Source organism: Euprymna scolopes, chromosome 6 (assembly GCF_053919585.1).
Source record: "Euprymna scolopes isolate OS-2025 chromosome 6, ASM5391958v1, whole genome shotgun sequence".
NCBI classification, from domain to species: Eukaryota; Metazoa; Mollusca; class Cephalopoda; order Sepiida; family Sepiolidae; genus Euprymna; species Euprymna scolopes.
Window position 1 is genome coordinate 115,398,148 of NC_136487.1, and position 23,197 is coordinate 115,421,344.

The 23,197-nt window shown below is 35.7% G+C and overlaps 1 protein-coding gene, 1 long non-coding RNA gene and 1 pseudogene across 3 annotated transcripts in view; 1 reads left to right on the forward strand and 2 right to left on the reverse strand.

Annotated features, from left to right (window-relative positions):
* LOC145277897 (kelch-like protein 10) overlaps positions 1-23,197 on the forward strand; it is a 123,341-nt gene that overhangs the window by 51,161 nt on the left and 48,983 nt on the right. The gene's annotated exons all lie outside the window — the stretch shown is intronic.
* Positions 1-23,197, reverse strand: part of LOC145277899 (uncharacterized) — a 246,078-nt gene that overhangs the window by 2,102 nt on the left and 220,779 nt on the right. The window lies entirely within an intron of this gene.
* LOC145278485 (5S ribosomal RNA) lies at positions 4,004-4,122 on the reverse strand (annotated as a pseudogene).

Below are 23,197 nucleotides of genomic sequence, written 5' to 3' on the forward strand. Positions count from 1 at the left end.
ATATACGGCATAATAGCATTGACACACCGGTTCTCATCAGATCTCCGAAGTTAAGCAACGTTGAGCCTGGCTAGTACCAGATGGGTGATCATTTGGGAATTCTAGGCGCTGTGTGTGCTCTCCACTTATCTCGGTATTTGTTTCCAGTCGTCTTGTACATACACGTCACTTGGCACTGGTATTTAACAATGTCAACTCAGGAGAGGTGTGGTTGGAGATTGCACACCTACTGCCACAAAAATTTCACACGCAGGTACCCCGTCGTGGGTATCCATAGTCTGTCAAATACTGAAGGAGCCTGTGTGTGTACTGTGTGTGTGTACTGTGTGTGTGTGTGTGTGTGTGTGTGTGTGTGTAATAATCGCATGCACATGTCTCAGTCTCTTTCCGTTTGGTATTTATTTTTTAAGGGATTTTAACGTTACGTTTAATAACGGGCAACGCCGGGCACATCTTCTAGTCTACTATATGATTGAGGGCTAAGTGACCTCCACTATTACCATGTTTTTTTTTCTATTTGTTAACTACTATCATTTCCTAATAATTTTTTAAAACAAAATATATGTTTTAAATACAAAAGAAAAACATTAGTGTCCACTACCTTCTGCCAACAATCAGCAATGTTTGTGATTTAGTGAAGATGCAAATCGTTCGACTTTCAATCGAAAGAAGGATCGTCGATTTGAGTCATTTTATGCAAATACAGTCACTGACATCTGCGTCGATGTACATATATTTAGCATTTAATTATGGAAATGCTTGCTCAACAAGGCATCGATCTCCTTAAATGGATTAACCAATAGATGAATAAACATGGAAATTGCTCGTCGAAATTACCAGAAAGCAGGTCTTTAAATTTCTCGTAAAATTCGTCCGTATTCGTCTTGCGATAGAACAAGCGTTGGTGCTAGAAACCAGTTGATAATCCTAATCTATGGTACACCTCTACATTGTGAGTTGACGATGGCTAGAGTTGTACCCGATGCCTTTCTAGAGATAATTCTAACTAGAAAGATATCGAGGAAACGACCGCCAACAATAATCATCTGATTCATATGAGAACGAATGAATTATTCGTATTATGTGAATTCTCCGGACTATTGTTCCCATCTTGAGTTTTATTTTCACAACGTTTCGGCCGATGTACACTTCGATCTTTTTTAAGTATATTTTACTGAACTCTGGAATCATTCTGTCGAAATCTGGAATCTGCATCGAATTTCGAATGGAACCCTTTGTTTAATCCACGGGAGCAGCATGCTTTCGTCCTGGCTGGAAGAAGTCCTAGGTAATTCGCAATTATATTTTAAGTGTCGCCTGAACTAAGGACTGAACCTTCACTCTGCAAAAGAATGTAACTTACAACTGTGTTTTTACCAAATCCTTTATCAACTACATGGCAGTCCGTCCCGTTCTGATTGAAATTCCGTCAGATTCCCGAGTTCGCTAGAAAGATTCCCGAGTTCGACAATATACACTTAAGACGCTCGAAATTTACATCAGTCGAAACGCTGTGTAAATAACATCCAAGAACAGTACTCAGAATAATCCAAACTAACGAGACCAGTGAAAATTCCACAGGGGACTCATTCATATGTAATATATTGATGTTGGCATTCTGTGAATGTTCAGTGTAAATGGAGACGCTCTGATATTATTGTAGCTTTTTTGTTAAAACTGCAAAAGTATATATAGCTAGCGGGGACGCCCGACGTAGCCCGGTCGTAAAGTATGCTTTAATATGATATTTAAATTCTTGCAGATTTCGTATTATTATTATTATTATTATTATTATTATTATTATTATTATTATTATTATTATTATTATAGAGTTAATGTTATATCAATTTTTATATATCATAAAGTTGCGATTTCAAAAATAAAAAATATATCCATATGACTGGAGTGCATCAGCTTGAATCGAAACCGAAATAAAAATTTATGAAAAAAATATGTATATGTATAACTTGAATCTTCAGCCATAATCGAAACCGAAACCAAAACTTATGAAGAATTCTTGATAAAATTATTTATTACAAGAAATGGAAGTCCATAACAATTAACCGACTTGGATGTAAGCATGACACTGAAAATCAATAACACACAATCTATCGTATTAATATATAGATAATACGAATTATCAAATCTCATCTAAAAATTCAGAAACATGAATGAATGATGCTCATCATATCACACATGACATCATACATCACCTCAACATCAATCAGGAAACTACTCGTTGTAATTTTAATAAAAGTAAATGTTGTCCTCAGTCCGAGGAGGATAAGTTAACTAACTAGCTGTACATACCTGGCGTTACCCGGAATGCAAAGTAGTAATTTTAGAATTTAATTTGTATTTGTTTGCATATTTTTAAATTGAAGGGAGATAACTCTTATTATCACCTTAAGTTTAAGATTAGTTATATATCTTACTGATTTTAGTTTTTTTTTTGTAGATGCTCATATAAAATTGTTTCACATTAACAGTTTTTGGATCGGACTATTTTTTTAAAGATAAATTATAGCTTAACACGTTATATTTTGTAACAGAGCGCAGGCACGCGTATGAAAATGTATACGAAATGCGAAATGACGTAACCGTAAGATAAAGACGTACGAGAGGTCAGAGGTCAGAGGTCAGAAAGAAGGAGCACGATCACGGTTTATTGTGAAAAAGAAAGCACCTGGAAATAAATGTCGTTCTTACAAAAACAAGGAGCCGAGTTATTACTTGTTTCACGTTCGTTTACGACATACTCTGCTACAACGTGTTGGGTCTACGTGTGTAAACTGGAGTGTAATGTTACATATTGCCAATAACACAGTACAACAATAACGAATAAGAATGGGCTATTCAAAAGCAAAGTTTGTTCTGTCTGTTCGGGATTGACTTTGAAAGTCCTGCACGATAACTTAGAATGTTATGTTATTACCGACCAGAATATGACGTCAGTAATGATTACGATCCACATTAAGTTCGACTCTTTGACACATCTGACCGTCGTTGAAGTTAAGTAAACAAGAATTAATCCTTAAAAAGTAAATCATCGTGCTTATCGAAAAGATGTCGAAAACACTTCACGGTTGCTATGAGATAAACTTCATTCACAGCTGATTACGTATCAGTACGTCATCAAGGCTTTCTTTCTCTCTTTTATTTATTTTATACTAGCAGGAAGCCCAGCGTTGCCTAGTCGTAATTCATACAGAAACTGAGACATGTGCATGCGAATATTGTTTTTTTTTTCTAAACAATTCACTTCTTGTAAGAAAAAAAGGAAAAATACTCGAGCTGAGATCGAAACCAAAACCTAAAAACAGTAGGTAAAGTACGATAATCAGTAGAACAGCGTGACACTATCTGCAAATGGTGTTTTCAAACTACTTATTCTTAACATAAGTAATCTATAATGTGAACTATTCACGCACGCGCAGTCATGAAACAGTTAGCAAACAGAAAAAATCTGATGATTCCCATGTACCAATTTTTTTAAAATTTTAACTCCTTAGGCGCCATTTTTTCCGGATGAAAACGGATTATAAAGTTTTCTACATGTCTGAATATCATATATACCAAATTTCAACTCTGTAGATAAAAAGTCGTTGAGTATATAGGTTGAGAAGTGTTCTCTCACACACACATTCTCGGTTTTATAGATACATAGATTAAGCTATAGTTCTTTTATCCTCTTTAATGCTTATCTCCCCTGCTTTATTTTTGTCGCGAAAGAGGTCGCCAAAGTATATTTCGTAATTTTGTATAAAAGATAACACCAAGCTTTTAATAACGATGCATCTTGATCATTTTATTTTTGCTTCTGACGAATGTGTGTGTAGTCAGCACCAACCCTATTCAGGGTCTAACCGCCTTCCTCCGAAGGAGGAAGTTTCATGGGAGTATGAAATTCACAAGCGGTCTCCAGTCGCATGTACATCCCCGTTAGGGGAGATGACGACGTTAGGTTTTTGCAAGTTTTTGCAGGGAGGTGTCGACCATCTCCTACATACAGCACCTGGACTTCCCAAATTGGTCACCCATTTTAGTAATGAACAGGCTCAATGTTGCTTAACTTCGGTGATCTGACGGGAACCGGTGTGTCAACGTGATTATGCCGTATATGACGAATCGACGAATGGGAGATTCGTGTTTAAAAAGGGAGTTTTAAACATGATCAATTTAAAAACGGTTAAAAAGATAGAGGGGGGAAGTGCCCTGCTAAATTGATTCGTATCACTGACTTTCTAAGAATCCACCATCACGTGGAACTGACCCTAAACAAGTTGACCCGAAAAAAAGTTTGCGTCAACTCAATAATGTTTTTATTCTCTTTCTCTGTTTTTTTTTTTCTTTTTCCTCTCTTTTATTTATTTTATACATTTTTTTTCTTACTGTTTTTACTCATGAGAGGAAGATAGAAGAAAAACTTGATTAAGTTGAAACTTAATGTTTTTCTTACGCACGTGGAGGGAGGGTGGCATAAAAATGCTTTGTATGGTACCCAGGCGCAGAATTATCCAATTCAACAAGATGAACCCGTAAATCATGTTAGATTATCCGTCTAGGAGAACGAAAACGCTGATATAAAACCTACCTTTTCAGTTATCTGGACCAACTTGTCACTCAAATCAGGCCATGTTTAGAGAGAGACAGAGAGAGAGATGGTGGGGAGAGGAGAGAGAGATGGTGGGGAGAGGAGAGAGAGAGAGAGAGTTGTATATAGGACACGCGTATAACCGCATCGATGTACACCCACACTGATGGCGAGTAGAAAATGTGGATGTATTTCCGGTAATCCAGTAAATCACGCTTCTTCTACTCTGTCCCTATTTCCCACCTTCCAATGACACAGAAAGAATACAATTCTATTCCTTGGGTCGATTCTTGGTTAATTATGAGCCGCACGTATGACTTGGTGAAATTTTCCTCTATCTTTGTTGCCTTGTCACTCAATGAGAGCACTGGATATAAACGCTTTATTTGCGGCGAGCCTCTCTCCTTTCAACACCAATACTTTTTCCCAGTTCAAATGGATGGTGCCTCTTCTTGAGAGGGCCACCTAATCTGAAATCTTCTGTCACTCCAGAACTAAAGATGTGTTACCAAAAGTCGCTAGCAAAATTGATTGGATCTTTCTATTGTCCCTAACTTATCACACTCCTTGTATAACCCTTTACTTATATAAGAGCTGGATATGTGCTAAGATATGTGCTAAGAACGCGTATTGTTGCCACATATAAGGCAGAGGCTGCTTAGCACATCCTTTCCTGCCTTGACAATATACAAAATCAACTTTAGAATGCAGTGAGTGTTATCCTCATCTCATCCCTATAACCTGTTTCTAACAGAATAGACTTGGATAGTCTCTTTCTACTCAATAACTAGTTTCATGGTAAGTGCTCAACTGAGCTGAAATCCTTGCCCCCTGTAAAATATTCAAAGCAAAAACTCGTCTAGTTACAACCACTTTAAGGAATTTCCTTTTCTTCATCTGCGTACTTGAAGCTAAACGGAACGTCGATGATCAGAATTTCTTTTTAACAACTCTGTCCATCTGTGGAATGCAACACTGTTGTTGGGCTGCTTCCCATTAAATAAAAAAGGTGAAGTTTCACTTGGATTCGGAATCAGACTTATCGATCATAAATTTAAATTCAGGGTAAAAGATGCACGGGTGGTTCTCCAAGATCTTTAGCGGGTATCTTCTCTTTTCATCTGGGTGATAATGGAAAGGCGGTCGCGTTCATGTCTAATGTTAACAAGTTTCGTCGAGTTATCCTATTAAATAATCTAATTCATCGTCTGCAATCTTTATGGCGTTAGTCTTACGATCCACCTACCACAAACCATTGACACTTGTCCTCGAGTGGTTTTCGGGCCTTGATAAGCGGTGAATCATTAATAATAAAATTACTGAGGTTTTGAAGAGGCTTATTCGTATTCTGAAAAATTGGAATCAAATAGAAGTTTGAGACACGCGGCAATGATGAAAATAGCCGAAGTCTTAAATAAAACCTTTGAATGCGGAAATCAACGCACATAAACTACGAACACTAACTATCCACATGAAAATTGCAAAAAAAGTAAACACGGAGGAAATACCACGTGACTCCAAGTGAAAACCAATGGTTGTTGCCAGCGAGAAATCAATGGTAAGCGGCTGTTGCGATAAAGCAAAATCATTTGCAATGGTTCTGGAAAGAGGTGGAGAGTACTGGAATTCTGAGAAGACGTTTGTGTCACTCGGACTTCAGGGAACACCATCGGTTATTATCAGTGACGATGACCTGTGTGAGAATTTCTAATGAACACGAATAATAAAATACAAGACGTTTGAAACAAATCTGATAATATTTTGATAATTTTCATGTAATAACTATTTTGGCGTATTTAATGACGGAAAGGTTCGTTTCTGTGTAGTAGCGGTGGCTTTCGGAACTGGCGGACTGGAAAGCACCGGGATGTTGTGTGTAAGAATTACCTGTATCATGATGATTCGTGCTGGATTTTAACATTCGGAATTTTTAGCTCCCGCCCACTGCTCTTTGAATACCTCGAAGGCCGTGAGATATAAGGTTGGAGAACTGAACGGTAAATTGATGAAGAATTAAATAAATGCCGGCTGCATATCCCATCTTCGTTATTAATGGTGAGAGCAATGAAAAAATTCCCATCGATATTTCGACAATTTTGTTCAACTTTCTTCTAACTATAAAGGAATTCCTAGTAATCTCTGTCAGTGTGTCAACTCCTAGTGAAGCAATAATAATAATCAATCATTTTCACCCATATAAAGAAATCGGATATCTCCAACTCACTCTAAAAATGGTCATCAATGGTCAAGAAGAGTGCAAAGACCTTAGAGAAAGAGCACCAAGCAGTAATCTGCTGGATCGGTGCAGAGAATACTATATATATATATATATATATATATATATATATATATATATATATATATATATATATATATATATATATATATATATATAAGGTACCTTGCCCTTTCTTGTGTGTGAGTGCGTGCAGAACGGTCTCTACCAAAATATTCTGTCAATTTTTGGTCTACAAACTTGAAACTTGATATAAAGGGGATTCAGACTCGTGGAAAAGATCTGGTTCGGTTTTTAGCCGGTAAAATAGACACTGAGGCATCAAAATTGAAAAATTGAACTTGGCAGGTGTAAGTCGACTTAAAGTGCTCCTTTACTCATGCGAAAGTATACATTCATACATTAATCTGCATTAATTTCTTAAGTTTTGATATCCATCTGTCCTTAAGGTATATGATAGCGGATACAGCTGGAGAGCTAAATGATATGATTTTGATTCTAGCTGATGGCACCCAAGTCATGTTTTTGTTAAACTCTTGAAATCATAACTCTCTCATATAAGATGCGTTCGGCCTGTGTTCACACAAGGAAATTTCGTCAAGATTCTTCAAGATTCAGGTAAGCCATCCCGATCCTTGGTGGGAAAAATTAGCGTTGGAGTGGCGACTATGAAAAATGTTATGAACGAAGCTCTATACACAACATACAAGAATCGCAACGATTCACGACTCATAAAACCGCATCACAAAAGTCAATACATCAACAAGGTCAAAGACGTAGTTGAGCCGAGAGTGCTCTGACGTTTTAACTAGTTTAACAATACGCAGAACAGGAGATGATTAACTTACAACACGCTCGAAATCTCATGCTTCATCAAGACCAAATATCCCCAAATTTTAATGGTCATTAGTTGGGTAAGCATTAAAGATTGCAACCAGGACAGAATGGGAGGAAAAAAATTGTACAGGCATCAAAATAGTTTTATGTGGTTTTTGTTAAACATTGATAAAGGAGGAATTATTTCGGGTTAAAATCTATTTAGTATTATGCATGTAAACTTGAGAAAAAAACATGCTTGAAATGTGTCAACATTATGTGAATAAACAAAATTAAAACAAGACGGCGATCGAATTTGAGCTTATATCGTGTCAGTTCGCTTATTCAAATAACATTGACACATTTCAAATGTGCTTTTCTCAAGTTTACTTGCACATACTAAATGGATTTTTAAATCGCAATAATTTCTCATTTTATGAGAAGAACTCTAATAGAAAAAAACCTGAATTGGATTCTTGGCAACGCTCTAACACGTTCAGTCCGGTTCTCGAGAACAAACTCGACTCAACTCGATTTTCGACCTCTTCACTGCCGGCCTTATATTGTCTCATTCATGCAAATAAAGACGCGATCGAGCCTGATGATTTGTCGCCTTTCTGTGTCCCGTTGGTTGGGTTTCGAGTTTGTACATGGCACCCTTAGCAGTCCGCCTCCATGACTGCAGTCACACTAAAATTTTCCCTACAGGAAGAGCAATATAAAATCACGGAATTTTTCTTGCATTCTGCTCTGGCCGCGACCTTTAAGGTTTTTTTCATTGTGTGTGGGTGTGTGTTTCTTTTCTTCTTTTTTTTCAGCGAAGGGCACGTCATGTAGCATTGCATCTTTTAAATTAGAATCAGACTCAAATATGAGGGTTATTTTTAGTGTCGGCCGCTAATTGGATAAAGTAACTCCGGGAACACCATGCGCATCGCAGCAGAACACAACTCCGTGTCACATTTCCTGGAAAAGCTAGAAGTGGATGTGCGAGAACTTTCACAATTTCATCAGTCCCGACATTTGGCCACCCAGCTTTCCTGATTGCAATCCCATTAGTTATAAAATGTTAACGCAGTCAAGAAAGATATCAATCAACACTAATTTCCAGTATTAAACTGGTATTCAGGTATCTCTCGAAGGACATCTTTATAGGCGCATGCTCCAAAGTTCAGGTCCCGCCTCGAGGATGTGGTTGAGACTTCGAGTGATCCGTCTTTGATAAAGGGTATTCTAAGAGATGCACTTTTTGAGAATGCCAATATATGATGCTTTTTCCTTTCTAAAAGTGTCAATTTTGTCACGAATAAGAATATATATATATATATATATATATATATATATATATATATATATATATATATTAGTGTTTTGGCAACGAAGCTATATATATATATATATATATATATATATATATATATATATATATATATATATATATATTAGTGTTTTGGCAACGAAGCTACAAACCTTAAGCTGGCTTGCAGGACACTATGCATACGAATGTTGGCAAATTTGTGCATATTTTATTGGTTTTCAGACCTAGATTGCTTTTTACGAATTGTCATAAAATGTAAATCATAGAATAATATTATAATCTTCAAGAAGCCCGAAGATTTTCATGTAGTTTAAATATATGAGCAGTTCAATATTCATATTGGGTACGAATATAGATATATCCACACACACACACACACACACACACACACACACACACACACACACACACACACACACACACACACACAGATAGATAGATAGATAGATAGATAGATAGATAGATATACCACTTTCTGGGCAATTTTATGAGTTTTACATCTCAGCGACTATTGATCACAATTTAACAAATAAAGGCTCGTTAGAAAAGTAATGACCTGAATTGTGTAGTGGACTATGTGACATTGGTTCTTAAACTCGTAAATAAAGGGGATCATCGCGAACCCAGAGCCTGTGTTTGACATTTTTTTACAGCCATAAAATATTTCAATTATAATTTCTTTCAATAGTATTGCATATGAATTACAAAATATCTTATATTTTCCGCTTATTTTGGCATTGTTTTTAGTTGTCCTGAATATTCAATTGTCACTGGTATTAAACAATGTCAATTCAGAAGACGTGTGTTGAGAATTGCGCAACTCTTGCCAGAAAAATTTACGCGCAGGCACCCTTACAGTGGTATCCATAGTCTGTCAAGACTGAAGGAAGCCTCTCTCTCTCTCTCTCTCTCTCTCTCTCTCTCTCTCTCTCTCTCTCTATATATATATATATATATATATATATATATATATATATATATATATAAACAGTAATTTGCCTTTGGCATCATAGCGTAATGGGTTAAGGCTCCATTTCACACCTGACTCAGTTCAAACACCTGTAAAACAAAAATCGCAATTCGTTCAGAGCTGTAATTTGCCACATAACCCGTAGTGATATAAATTATTGCACATGCAAAATTTCAGCTAGATCAGATAACTGGAAGTGAGTCATTGCGCGCCCCTATATATATATATATATATATATATATATATATATATATATATATATATATATATATATATATTTATATATATATATATATATATATATATATATATGGCGTTGGACTGAAATACATAGTGGCCGGGTTTCGAATCCCAACAACAGTCAAGCTACGCTGAAGAGGAGTAGGGCTCCGAAACACGCGTGTCCGTAGATTACTGTTTTTAATAATAATAATAATAATAATAATAATAATGATAATAATAATAAATATATATATATGTATATAAACTGGGCGCATATAATATTGATTTATACTAATGCCTTTGTAGATCGATAACATTTCCTCCCATCAGGAATCGGCTTATTAATCGATTAGATTGACTCAGTTACTAAGCGTATATTAGTGAATTCTCTTTGTTTAAATAATAAAAAAAGACTAGGGAAGATAACAACATACAATTAACAATCAATATAGCTTCATACTGACCACTTAAGCCTTACATTGGACGTTATCAAGCTTTACAATATATGGGACAATTCTATAAGTATATTTGCTTACGTATGTCGACTCACACAAGAAACCCCTGCTTAAAACCATGAACTCTATAAACTATTTATAAGAAGATTTCTTAATTTTTATAAGTCTAAAATTGCACGTTATAAATTATATTAGACAAAATGGTATCATTTTAATAGAACTATGGTTAGAATTTATATATATATATTTATACTCTGTAACTAGTAGGTAAATACTCAACAATTTATGTTAAATGATATAGAAAATACGAGAGTAACGTCTATATAAAAATATATTATATGGTTTTAAAAAGTTAGGAGTTAGTTTCGTATCCGAAATTTAAAATAAACTCATTGTAGATAAAAAAAAAACATTTAACATAGATAATAAATAGTAGTTACGAATAAGATTATTATGTAATAAATTCCTTTATAGATAAACAAAAAAAAAACAATTGTTATTTAACACATATTTAAACTAAGTTTGAATAGCTTTACCTTTAAAAAAAATATGTGATGTTGAATCTTCTATAGAATATTTCCGACATTACAGGATTTCTTTCAAGAGAAAAACTTCTTGATTTTTCTGAAGAATATACGTGGGAAAATTTCAATATTGATATGCTAATAATGACTGTTTGTAACGAAACAGGTCTGTAAAATACACGAAACGTTTGATATGTTGAAAGAAAAGAATGGTAAGATAAAAAACCTTTCAACGTGATATATATATATATATATATATATATATATATATATATATATGTGTGTGTGTGTGTGTGTGTGTGTGTGTGTGTGTTTGTGTATCCCAAAACATCCGATAATATAAAGGGGAAATATCAGATACGAGGGACATGCAATAAGTAATGCCCCTGACCCACTTTCCATAGCAGTAGAGCAACGAAACTTGGCACAGTTATTAGTCTTTCTCTACATAGGAACCACCCAGAGTTATGCATTTCTCCCATCGTTTGATGCAGCTCTGGAGGCCGTTTTTGTAGAACACCTCAGGTTTTCCTCCAACCACGACGTGACTTCAGAAATCAAGGCTTAATCATCTGGGAAACGCTTTCCTTTCAAAAACAACTTCATGGCTGGGAAGAGGTGAAAGTTAGAGGGTGCAAGGCCAGGAGAGTAGGGAGGATGGGGAAGGATTTCATGACCACACGCCCGTGCTTCTGATCAGGCGACATGCGAGTTGTGGACCGGAGCGTTGTCCTGCAGGAGGAGGGTACCTTTGCTAATCTTGATTTTGATAGCTTCCCTTAATTTCCTCAAAAGTGAAGCATAATAGGCTCCTGTAATTGTGGTACCCTTTGCCAGGAAATCTGTCATCACTACTCCGTCCTGGTCCCAGAAGACTATGAGCATGATCTTGCCAGCGGAAGGCTGCACCTTGCCTTCTTTGGAGGTGGTGAGTCCAAGTGCTTCCACTGCACTGACTGGGCTTTGGTCTCTGGATCATAGTGATGGACCCAGGTTCTATCCTGTGTAATCAGTCTTTTGAAAAACTTTGAATCATGTTCTTGGCACATCTCCACATTCATCCTCGAGTACTCGACGCGTTCTCGCTTCCGGAATGGTGTGAGCAACCTGGGAATCCATCTGGCAGACACCTTATGCATATGCAAATGGTCGTGAATGATAGTTTCCACAGACCCTGTACTAATCTTAACATCTTGGGCTATTTGGCGAATAGTAATGCGTCGATCTTCCAAAATGGCAGCCTCAACTTGACGGACAGATACCTCATCAATGGCGGAAGGGGGCGACAGGTCTGGGAGCTGTTTCCACAGACTTCCGGTCAGGTTTGAATTCACGATGCCAACGTTTTACAAGATCATATGATGGGGCATTATCACCATAAGTTTCTTTCATTTCATCAAATGTCTCCTGCGGTGTGTGTCCTTTCAAATACAAAAACCGGATCACTGCTCGACATTCTACAGGCTCCATTTCACACCTGACTCAGTTCAAACACCTGTAAAACAGAAACCACAATTAGTTCAGAGCTGTAATTTGCCACATAACCCGTAGAGTTCCTTCCGAAAATATTCCTTCCGATTTCCGCATCAAAATTAATATCTTCTCCCCGATAATGTTCCGGCGTTTACGATTGGCTGAAACCGGACATTCTCATATTTAAGAATGAAACAAATTCCCACAATAACGAACACTCCTGACAGTTGACAAATATGGCGTCGCCCTCAACAGGAAACACTAACCTTAAAACGAACATTATTTATCGATTATTAATTACTCAGAAACAGAAATTTACACATTGCTAACCTCATATAACGCCACAGTTATTCACATGTAAAAACTTGCCTAAATTCAGTCGGATTTTCCTACATCGAATGCCTACATTTCTATCGCTATCCATAGGACACACTTGCGAGTGCTAAAAAAATAAATAAAACCTATTAACCGTTCTTAAACACACAGTTAACTACTGTTAGGCTTAATGTGCACAAGTAAAATGATTCATATACGCACACAGTCTTCTCCGTCTGTGCTTGCACGTCAGGAAATATCATACCAAATTACAATACATGCATTGTTTAAAAATATAAAGATGTTCGGTTAAATGCTCACATCGGATTACCCTGGCCAAATTACCGCTAAAAATAATCGTCCGCTTCTATCATACTTACACATCGACTAAGAAACTCGAAAACAGAATGAAATGAACTTTATTTTTTATTATGACTACTTGCTAAGAATTTTAACGCCATGACATGTTATTCGACAATTTAAAGGCGTGTTAACAGTCACGAAGTAACTATTAACAAACAATTAAGATTGCTTTGTTTACAGAAAATAAACGAAATAGGTAAAACTGTCGAATAAAAATTCGCGGCTTTAAAATTCTTAGCAAATTCTCATTTAATATCGGATTACCGTGGTTAAATCAACGCTTTAAAAAATCGTCCATAAATCTTAAACATCGAATCGAAAACTCGAAAACAAAATGAAACGAAGTTTATTTTAAATATTTTATTTATTTATTTTTTTATTACATTATCACCTCAAACAAGGCACATTGCCACTTTGGTGTAGGAGGCTACTATCAGGGGCTGCAGCTACTGGGGCACTATGTTGGGATTTGGGCAGCAAGATGTCGGTTCACGTTACACTTGAACTTCTGCATGTCAGTACAGTTGGGGAAGCAGGGACCTGGAATTGAATTCCAGAGTCTAGCGGTTCTGGGGAAGAAACTACTGGAGTAGAAAGATCTTTTACATCTAGGGATCTCTACTGCGTGAGGGTGGGATTTAGCTGCCTGTCGGGTTTGTCGAGGGTGTCTACGTCGTGGGGCCACAAGTGTCTGCAGTTCGTCAGAGCATTCACCATTAAAATACTTGTAGAACAGGCAGAGGGATGCAACGTTTCGTCGATGGGACAGAGGCTGAAGCTTAGATGCCAGTTCAGGGCCTATCAGATTGGCGACTCTCTTTTGAACCTTGTCTAGGAGCGAGAGAGTAGTAGCAGATGTACCAGCCCAAATGTGGCAGCAATACTCCATACATGGGCGATTGGTGGCCTTATAGAAGTACAGGATACTTTCAGGTGTCAGTAGTTTTCTAGCACGATAGAGAGAGCCTACCTTGTTCGCAGCGGCCCTGGCAATGTTTTCAATGTAATTGTTCCAACTCATGTTTCCTGTGAACGTTAGGCCAAGCAGTTTGAAAGATGTACTCTCAGATAGGGAGTCACTGGCCATTGATATTGGTGGCAAAGAAGGTTTCTTGTAATTATTGAAGGAAACCAGTTTAGTCTTGGCAGCATTGAATGTGACCATCCATTTTTGTCCTCATTCCACTACAGATTGGAGGTCATCCTCTAGTGTTTTTGCCATTTATTTAGTTATGTGTTCATTTGTTTTCCTGGCATGCCTGTTATAGAGTGTGGTGTCATCAGCATATATACCCATCTCAGAGGCAGTTTTGTCGAGGAGGTCATTAATAAATATTAGGAACAATAGAGGTCCAAGGATAGACCCCTGAGGCACTCCCGCATTTATATCATATTGTTTAGATGTACGACCGCCGAGGACAACCTGGATTTTTCTCTGATCTAAGGAAGATTTAATTATGTTAAGTATTTGACAATTTGCTAAGAATTTATGCGACAGTTTAAAGGTTTTTAAGGAGTCAAGAAATAACTAATAACAAACGCTTAATTGCTTTGTTTACAAAAAAATAAATAAATAAACAAAATAGGTAATTCATGGCTTTAAAATTCTACGCACATTTATACAAATGAGAAAACAACGAAATGGAAGTTTCATTCTATATTAATAAACTTTTCCTAATTTTATTATTACATACGGATTTGCGCATTCCCTTATTTGCTTTTTTCAGATTCAAATAGTACCTACAGGTTATCAACAACTGTAGTTTACTTTTATGTGAGAGGAGGAGGCTTCCACCGTGCAACGTCGGCTAACGGGTCCTGCTAGTTTAATAATATTCAAATATCAATTTGGCATACAGCACTTATTCTAAGTCAACGAGTTATATTTTTTTGCCCTTTTATTTATCCAGACATGTACAAAGTTCGCTACACTAGCATTATATATATATATATATATATATATATATATATATGATTGAAACGTCTTGTCAGACGAGTGCCACTCCCTCCGACACTTAAAGTCCATGAGCCCAAAAATGACTTCCAGCGCCACAGGACCATTTTTATAGAAAAATGCCTGAGGGAGTATCATATGATGTTACAGAGTCTTAGCTTTGTACGATAGCTAAGTCTTTCTCTCGGTTCAAAATGTTGAGATCCAGCAACGGCTTACGGGAGCCCTCTCCACCCTAGCACACACATACATACACACAAACACATACGGTGCTAGTTGGCCGTTGACCCCGAAAAAGGGTCCATTCGTCCTTTGAAAGGTCTTATTTTTAAGCCTTCAGGGAGACTAGTCGCTCTCCTTACCAAGAAAGTCTGGTGGGAGAACCAGTTTAGTCGCCGGTGACCTGACCATGAGGCAAGTTGTATTGGGTTACATGGTACCAGTAGCATATGACATTTTTTTTAATAAAAAATATAAAATAAGAATAAAGCGTGCAGTTTAAATTTCTAGAAAAAACAAACAAAATTTAAACTATCATAGACTTAGCATTTACGACTTCTAAAACGTTTATAATTACAAAAGAGAATCCATTTATATAAGGATGGAAAAAAAATTAATTTAAATTATAAAATAGAAATAGACTAAGCACTTGCATGAGCCAATTTCTCAAGAGTCCTCAATTATAAAAGAGAATTTCACTTAAGGATGAAAAGAGAAAACAAAAACTAAAATTTTGTAAATAGAAACGGGGATCCTCAGCTACTTACCATGTAACTGTTTGGGAAATATACATATATCTATAATATAAAACTGAATGTGTGTGTGTGTGTGTGTGTGTGTGCGCGCGCACGCGCGTGTGTGTGTGTGGTCACGAATAGGATCCTATATGGTTGATTATTTTAAAAACTGATTACATATAATGATAGAAGATGTATCGAGACACAGGAATGGGTATGTTTGATCTGGCAGAACAGTGGTTCATTAAAATTGTGGGGTCTGCGTTCGCGCCTGGTCCACAAAGCATGGAAATAAAAAATTGAAAACTTAAAAAAAAAAAAAAAACGTTTACAAGTGTTTTTGATATAGATGTGCATAAGAATACTTTTATAAGTATGTTTTAACTTAAATATGGATGGTATAATAAAATTTTGAGGTATGCGTTCGCGCCTGGGCGCCATAGAATGGAAATAGGCACAAACTTTCATAAAGACTTTTCATATCTATCTGCGTAAGTATACTTTGATAATTATGTTTCAGTTTGAAGAAATATGGTATAATAAAATTATGGGGTGTGTGTTCGCGCCTGACCTCCATAGAATGTAAACATGTCAAAGTTTAACAAGTTTTTTAATATAGATCCACAGAATATTGTGATAAGTGTTTCAGTGTGAACAGGTATCCTATAGTCATGGTTTATCTATTTTATTTTTACTTTCATCATATTTTGCTTTGGTTTTGATACCCCCAAATTCGAAGCTATCTCTTTACAACCCTTCTTTTTCATAACCTATCATACTTTCAGCAATCAGAGTCCATTTTTTGTAGGCTGTTTTTTAACCCAGTCAACGACGGGTACTTTTGCTAGTATATATATATATATATATATATATATATATATATATATATATATATATATATTGGTGACACCCGCCGTAACAATATATATATATATATATATATATATATATATATTGTTACGGCGGGTGTCACCAATATATATATATATATATATATATATATATATATATATATATATATATATATATATATATTGTTACGGCGGGTGTCATATATATATATATATTGGTGACACCCGCCGTAACAATATATATATATATATATATATATATATATATATATATATATATATATTGTTACGGCGGGTGTCACCAATATATATATATATATGACACCCGCCGTAACAATATATATATATATATATATATATATGTATATATATATATATATATATATATATATATATATATATATGTATATATATATATATATATATATATATATATATATTGTTACGGCGGGTGTCACCAATGTTATGGTATGTATGTGTGGTAATGAGGAATGGCCGATGGCCATCTATGCCAGCGTCGTATCAGAGACGTGAACACGGATCAAGATCGCTCACACCTCACCGTAAACAAAAAAATTAAAATGTCAGATATCTGCATAATAGTCAAACGAATTTAAAAGCTCATAATATGGCTTTATTTTAAGAATAAAAATAAATCAAATCATTTCAGTATGTGTGTGCCGATTCAACATGCGAGAAAAAGATTATATCGTTCAATGTTTAACGAGATGTTGAATGTTCTTGTAAAGAGTGTTCTGGACATAAATGTTAGGATTTTAGAACTATGTATAGAGAAAAAGATGTAGTCACGAGGACTATATATTTTTCTGGTAAATAGACTCTGGAGCAAAAGAGCTAGCAAAAAGAACAGAGAAATCCTTCTCTTACTGAAGCAATCATGTTTTTGGTTTGAGAAAAATGTTTCTTCTTTTCGTTAGGAAATAATTTTATTTATATGAATGAGTACAGAAATGCGATCATTTTACTCCATACATGTCTGATGTAACACAAGGTCATTTGAGGGAGGGGTAATCCAGTGCGATTTAGAGGCTTTAGGTGTATGGCGCGCGAAATCAATGTTAGTGATTTTGCGTCATGAGACGGAGCGAGTTGTTAATTCATGGCTCTGCGTCCTGAATTGAACGGAAATCTAACTCAACTGATTTGGGTTTCGCGCGCTTTATATACGCTTTTGACCGGCTCCCAGAGGAGGCCATCAGAAAAATAATTTTTAAAAGGTGTTTTCTTTGAGCATTGATTGGATAAAAAGTGGACACTCTATCACGTGGTGTAGTCGTAAATTTCCTCTGCGCAAAGAGATTCCGTTTTACTTTTTACTTCGACAAAATTTGCGTAGGTGGATACAACAAATTTATGCGTAACTGAAACTTTCTTTATCCATCCATTTTAATGTCTCTGGCGTATCGCTACGAGTACCCCTCTACTAGACAGAATGCCAATTAGGAGGTAAAAAATGTTTTTGTGTATAGGTAGTTAATCGGTGTGGACGTCTTATATATCTGCCGGATTTGGTGAAAGTTGTAGCACTAAGTAGCACTGTGTTGTTAGGCGTGTTTGAAGGGTATCCATTTTCTCCCTGGCTTGTCCAATCACAAGCCAGCTCTCAATCACGTGACAGAGTATATAAAAGGCGAAATCTGAAACTCTCAATCCTCTTTCATTCTGACCCTTCCGGGCAGCAGACTTCGCCTGGGCTTTGGCCTCAGGTTTAACGTGAGTACTACAAGCTGGCAATGACTCTTTTTAAACTCCCATTTGTTTGCACGTGAGGTACCCAAACGAACATTCTTTATCATGCTAAAGAACACACACACACACACGCGCGCGCGACAATACGTGGACACACTGAAGACTTTGCTCTTTCTTTCTCCTTTAATCGGCTTCCTTCGTCCCGGCGTCTACACGTGTGGACTGAGCTGTTCTCTCCTCAACAAGCCGACAATATATTTTAATTCTATCTTTACACAAGAACACTTTAACCTATTAACCCATGTCTCTCTTGGACACGCTACTAACGAAGATAACAAATAAAGTTTGTTTATTAATATAGAATGAAACGCCATTTCGTTGTCTTATTTCTGTACTTGTATCTGAGAATATACCGTTGAGTTGAACGGAAGCAGAATGTCGTAGATGATAATTCCTCACAATTCCTTTGGTTTGGCTGCAATCTGTTAGAGATCGGCGGTATCAGTGGCTTGAATGGCATCATATATGCATGCGTGTGGTGGATCGACATTGTAGAAGAAATGCGATGTACTCATGCTAATGCATGCCTGAAAATGTATCGGTATTGCGTAATAATGCAATGTATTTGTGATAAGTTCGTTCCGAAGGCGTCGAGTGTAGTTGGCCCGGGGGTGGGGCTCAATTAATTTCCGCACATGCGAAAAATGGCGGTATCTCTGCTGTGTTTATTTATTTCGAGGTAGCTGTGTATTGGCGCGAAAGCGTGTCGTCATTTAGCCGCGAGCTCCATAGTAATATATTGCGTTAAATAGGCATTGATAGTCACCGCTGGCAACGATGTAGGTAGAATTCTGTTAGTTGGCAGGTTGCGTAACGTGCTAGCTACAGAAATGTTGATTCGTAAGAGGTCCATGTTTTTTGGCGGAAACTGATTGTCTGCAGAGTTCGATTTGTAGAAAAATCGTGTTGTTTAATTTTCGACTTTTGAGCGATTATTCGAAAAAATCGGTAATTTAATTGGGACCAATGTCGTTATTTCGTAAGGAGATCCGTGGATACGCGTGTCGTTGATTAACTCACGTATTAGATGCTTGGAAAAGAAAAATCGGTTTCACCCCCCCCCCTTTTCTGAGTGTCTGGTCGTTTGTTTTCGCTTTTCTTCTTTGAGTTGAGAAGCCAAAGCGTGGGATCGTCTATCCAAAAAGGCGTAATTTTAACCAATAAATGCATAGTTGACTTCGATGACACTGTGGCGTGTTCCATTTTTGTGCCGCGCAAGTGTTCTTGTTCGTTGCACGAGAAAAGAAGATATGGTCAGTAATATGGTTTATGCGTGGGCTGCCAATTACTGACGTCAGGTCACCAGTTTGTAGGGAATTTGGTCGACATTCACCGATGCGTGGTATCACAGCAGTGGCGTGAGCATAGGTAAATGTCTCCCAACCTCTAACAAAAATAAAATAAAATATGTCAGAATCAGCATAATGGCGAAAACATTTGTAATAAAATTTTATTTAACAATAAGGTAAATCATTTTTGGTTTGTGTTAGTGTTTTGATATGCGTGTGTGATGTCGACACGCAAGAGAAAGATTAAATCGTTAAATGTTTTACGAGATGTTCGTAGTTCTTGGATTTAAGTGTCTAGATTTTTTTTTTAATCATGGATAGTCGCTAGGACTTTATATACTTTTCTCTTAAATAGAGTCTGATAGGACTTGAGTAAAGAACTGTAGCAAAAAGGAGAAAAGAGAACTCCTTCTCTGACTGAAGCAACCATGTTTTTTTTTAGAGAAAAATGTTTCTTTCTTTTTAACCAAAGGAAATAAAAATTTTATATGAGTAAATTCCAGTAATGTGATAATTTTACTCCATACATGTCTGATGTAATACAAGGTTATTTTTTGGGGGGGGAGGGGTAATCCAGTGCGATTAAGGATCTTTAGTTGTATGGCGCGCGAAATCAATGTTAGTGATTTTACGTCACGAAACGGAGCGAGTTGTTTATGCATACGTCCTGAATTGAACGGAAATTCGACTCAACTGATTTGGGTTTCGCGCGCAGTATATACGCTTTTCGCCGGCTCCCAGAGGAGGCAATCAGAAAAAGAATTTTTAAAAAGTGTTTTCTTTGAGCGTTGGTTGGATAAAAAGTGGACACCCTGTCACGTGATATAGTCTTGAACTACGTCCGCGCGAAGAGGTACCGTTTTACTTTTTACTTCGACAGAATTTGCGTAGGTGGATACGACAAATGTATGCGTAACTGAAACGTTTTTTTTATCCATCCATTTTAATGTCTCTGGCGTATCGCTACAATATATAGCCATCATATAGAGGGCGGTGTGTAAAAAAGCGAAATTTGTCAAATGGTAATTTGTTTTTTACAAGTAATCACTTTTATAAAGTTCATAAAATACTGATATCATAATACACTCGTAAAATCTAAAAATGTCTTTTGCGTATTTCTTAAACTAGAAGTCCAATTTCGTCTGGTGTTTTGAAGACTAACCTGTGGAATGTGGAGCTCTTGCCAAGTATTTTATCAAATCATGAATAGTTTTTGTTCCTAAAACGCTCCAAACGCAGAAATCCATGACATTTGAGTCTGGGCTTTTTATGAGCCAATCTTCTGGTACAGAGTTCTCCAAAGTTTTCAAATGAGGTGGGGGTATATTGCTGACATTTTAGTTTGCGAGCAAACAAATAACTAAATAAATAAAACGGTGTTTTATACCGTTTTGCTCATTAGTTTTGCTCATTAGTTTTGCTTTTTAGTGAAATTAATCCTCCAAAACCTCATTCTTTAAATCATTTTCTGAAAAGAAAATCCACGACACTATTTTCACATATATCCATTTATTTGAAAAATTAAAAAAAAAATTTGAATAGTTTGCGTTTTCCATAAAAGCTCTGCGGGCAGAATCTGGCCCGCGGGCCGTAGTTTTGAGATCCCTGATCTGGTGCAAATAAAATCAGGAACAGATTGCCGGGGAAATTAAATTCATTACTTTTCTTACATAGGGAGCACATTTTGAACATATTTCATTACAATAAAATTGTTCGTTTAGTGTTTTTTTCTTCTTGCTTCAAAGACAATGATAATACATTTACAACCTCAAATTTCCTGCTTTTCTAGCGACTGCCCTCTATATAGAACCACAAAAGCAGATGTTTCATCGCCCACCATTCAGTGTAAAATCTGAATAGCCGATCACATCCAAATGTACTTTATCCACCGCGTTAACAAGTCGCCTTAAGAGTTGAAATAATTGTATACAATTTTTGTTGAAACGAGATTATCCAGATGATTGTTAAGCTCTGCTATAATTTTTTGGTGCCGTGATTTTGTGCTCTTTTTTTCACAATCCTTACAAGGGTTACATAATTTTCTTTAAAGGAGGATGTTTTCCTTTCACTTTCATAGGCTGAGAGTTCCTCACGATATGATATTTTTGTGATTTTAATAAATTTTTATATTTCTATTTGTAATTTGTATATGTGTACTTTTGAATTTTTCTTGCTAATACGCACTGTCTGAAATAAGATAAATATACATTTAACCAATTAATTATGGACAACAATTAACACAAATAAAAAAAAGGAACCAACATTTTGGTATGTATGTGTGTATATGTATGCGTATTTATATGTATGTATATACATAAATATATCTCGTTATGAATATGTATAGTTGAGTCTAAAACACTTTACGTTTCATTCTTCATCATAGATAATTCACTTTTTTTCTATTTTTTTCTCTCTCTTTCTATTACTTTATTTCGACCCACTTTAATCATTTCAAATTTATATTGTCTGTAAATCTAACTGTATCACTTTTTGAACAATTTTCCAAAAACGTTGAAATGCGATTTCTCCATTTTTTTATCCTTCTTTTTTAAAGAGCTCGCACTTTATATATATACAGGCCAGTTAAAAATACATAATATACTTTGTTATTTTCTTTAATTTAATCCCTTTTTTAGAATTTATTAGACAAAATTTAACTTTTATTTTACCGTGCCAATAAATATGATCATCACTGTATATATATATATATATATATATATATATATATATATATATATATATATATATATATATATATATATATTTTGAAGAGCTCAGTCTTTTCTTTTTTTTTTCTAAGGCCTCGAATGATTCAGGGTCGCCTGACGAAGTCTCATTGATTGAAACAGATAGCTGTTTGTAGAGACCATATGTAACTGTTTATCCTCGAATAAATAATAAAAATATTGTTCTCTTGTTATCGAGAACTATTTAACAACCTTGTTTTATTCATTAGTCCCAACTTTTGAACATCTCAAACTTTAATTTATATATATATATATATATATATATATATATATATATATATATATATATATATATATATATATATAAGAGAGAAAGAAAATTAAAACCGAAAGTTTCAAAGAATGCGCGGAATAAGGACTTTGTAAATTGTTTTTGGAGTATTCAGTCGAACAATAAATTTTGATTGCAAATTTCAACTTACAGTTTTAATTTTCTTTCTCTTATAATAAGCTCTACTCTCTATTGCGTATTGGGCTTTCTTTTTCGGTTGGGATTAAATTTTCTATATATAAATACTGTTATTTATATTAGTTTTAAGTTTACCATTGCGTATATTAGGCAA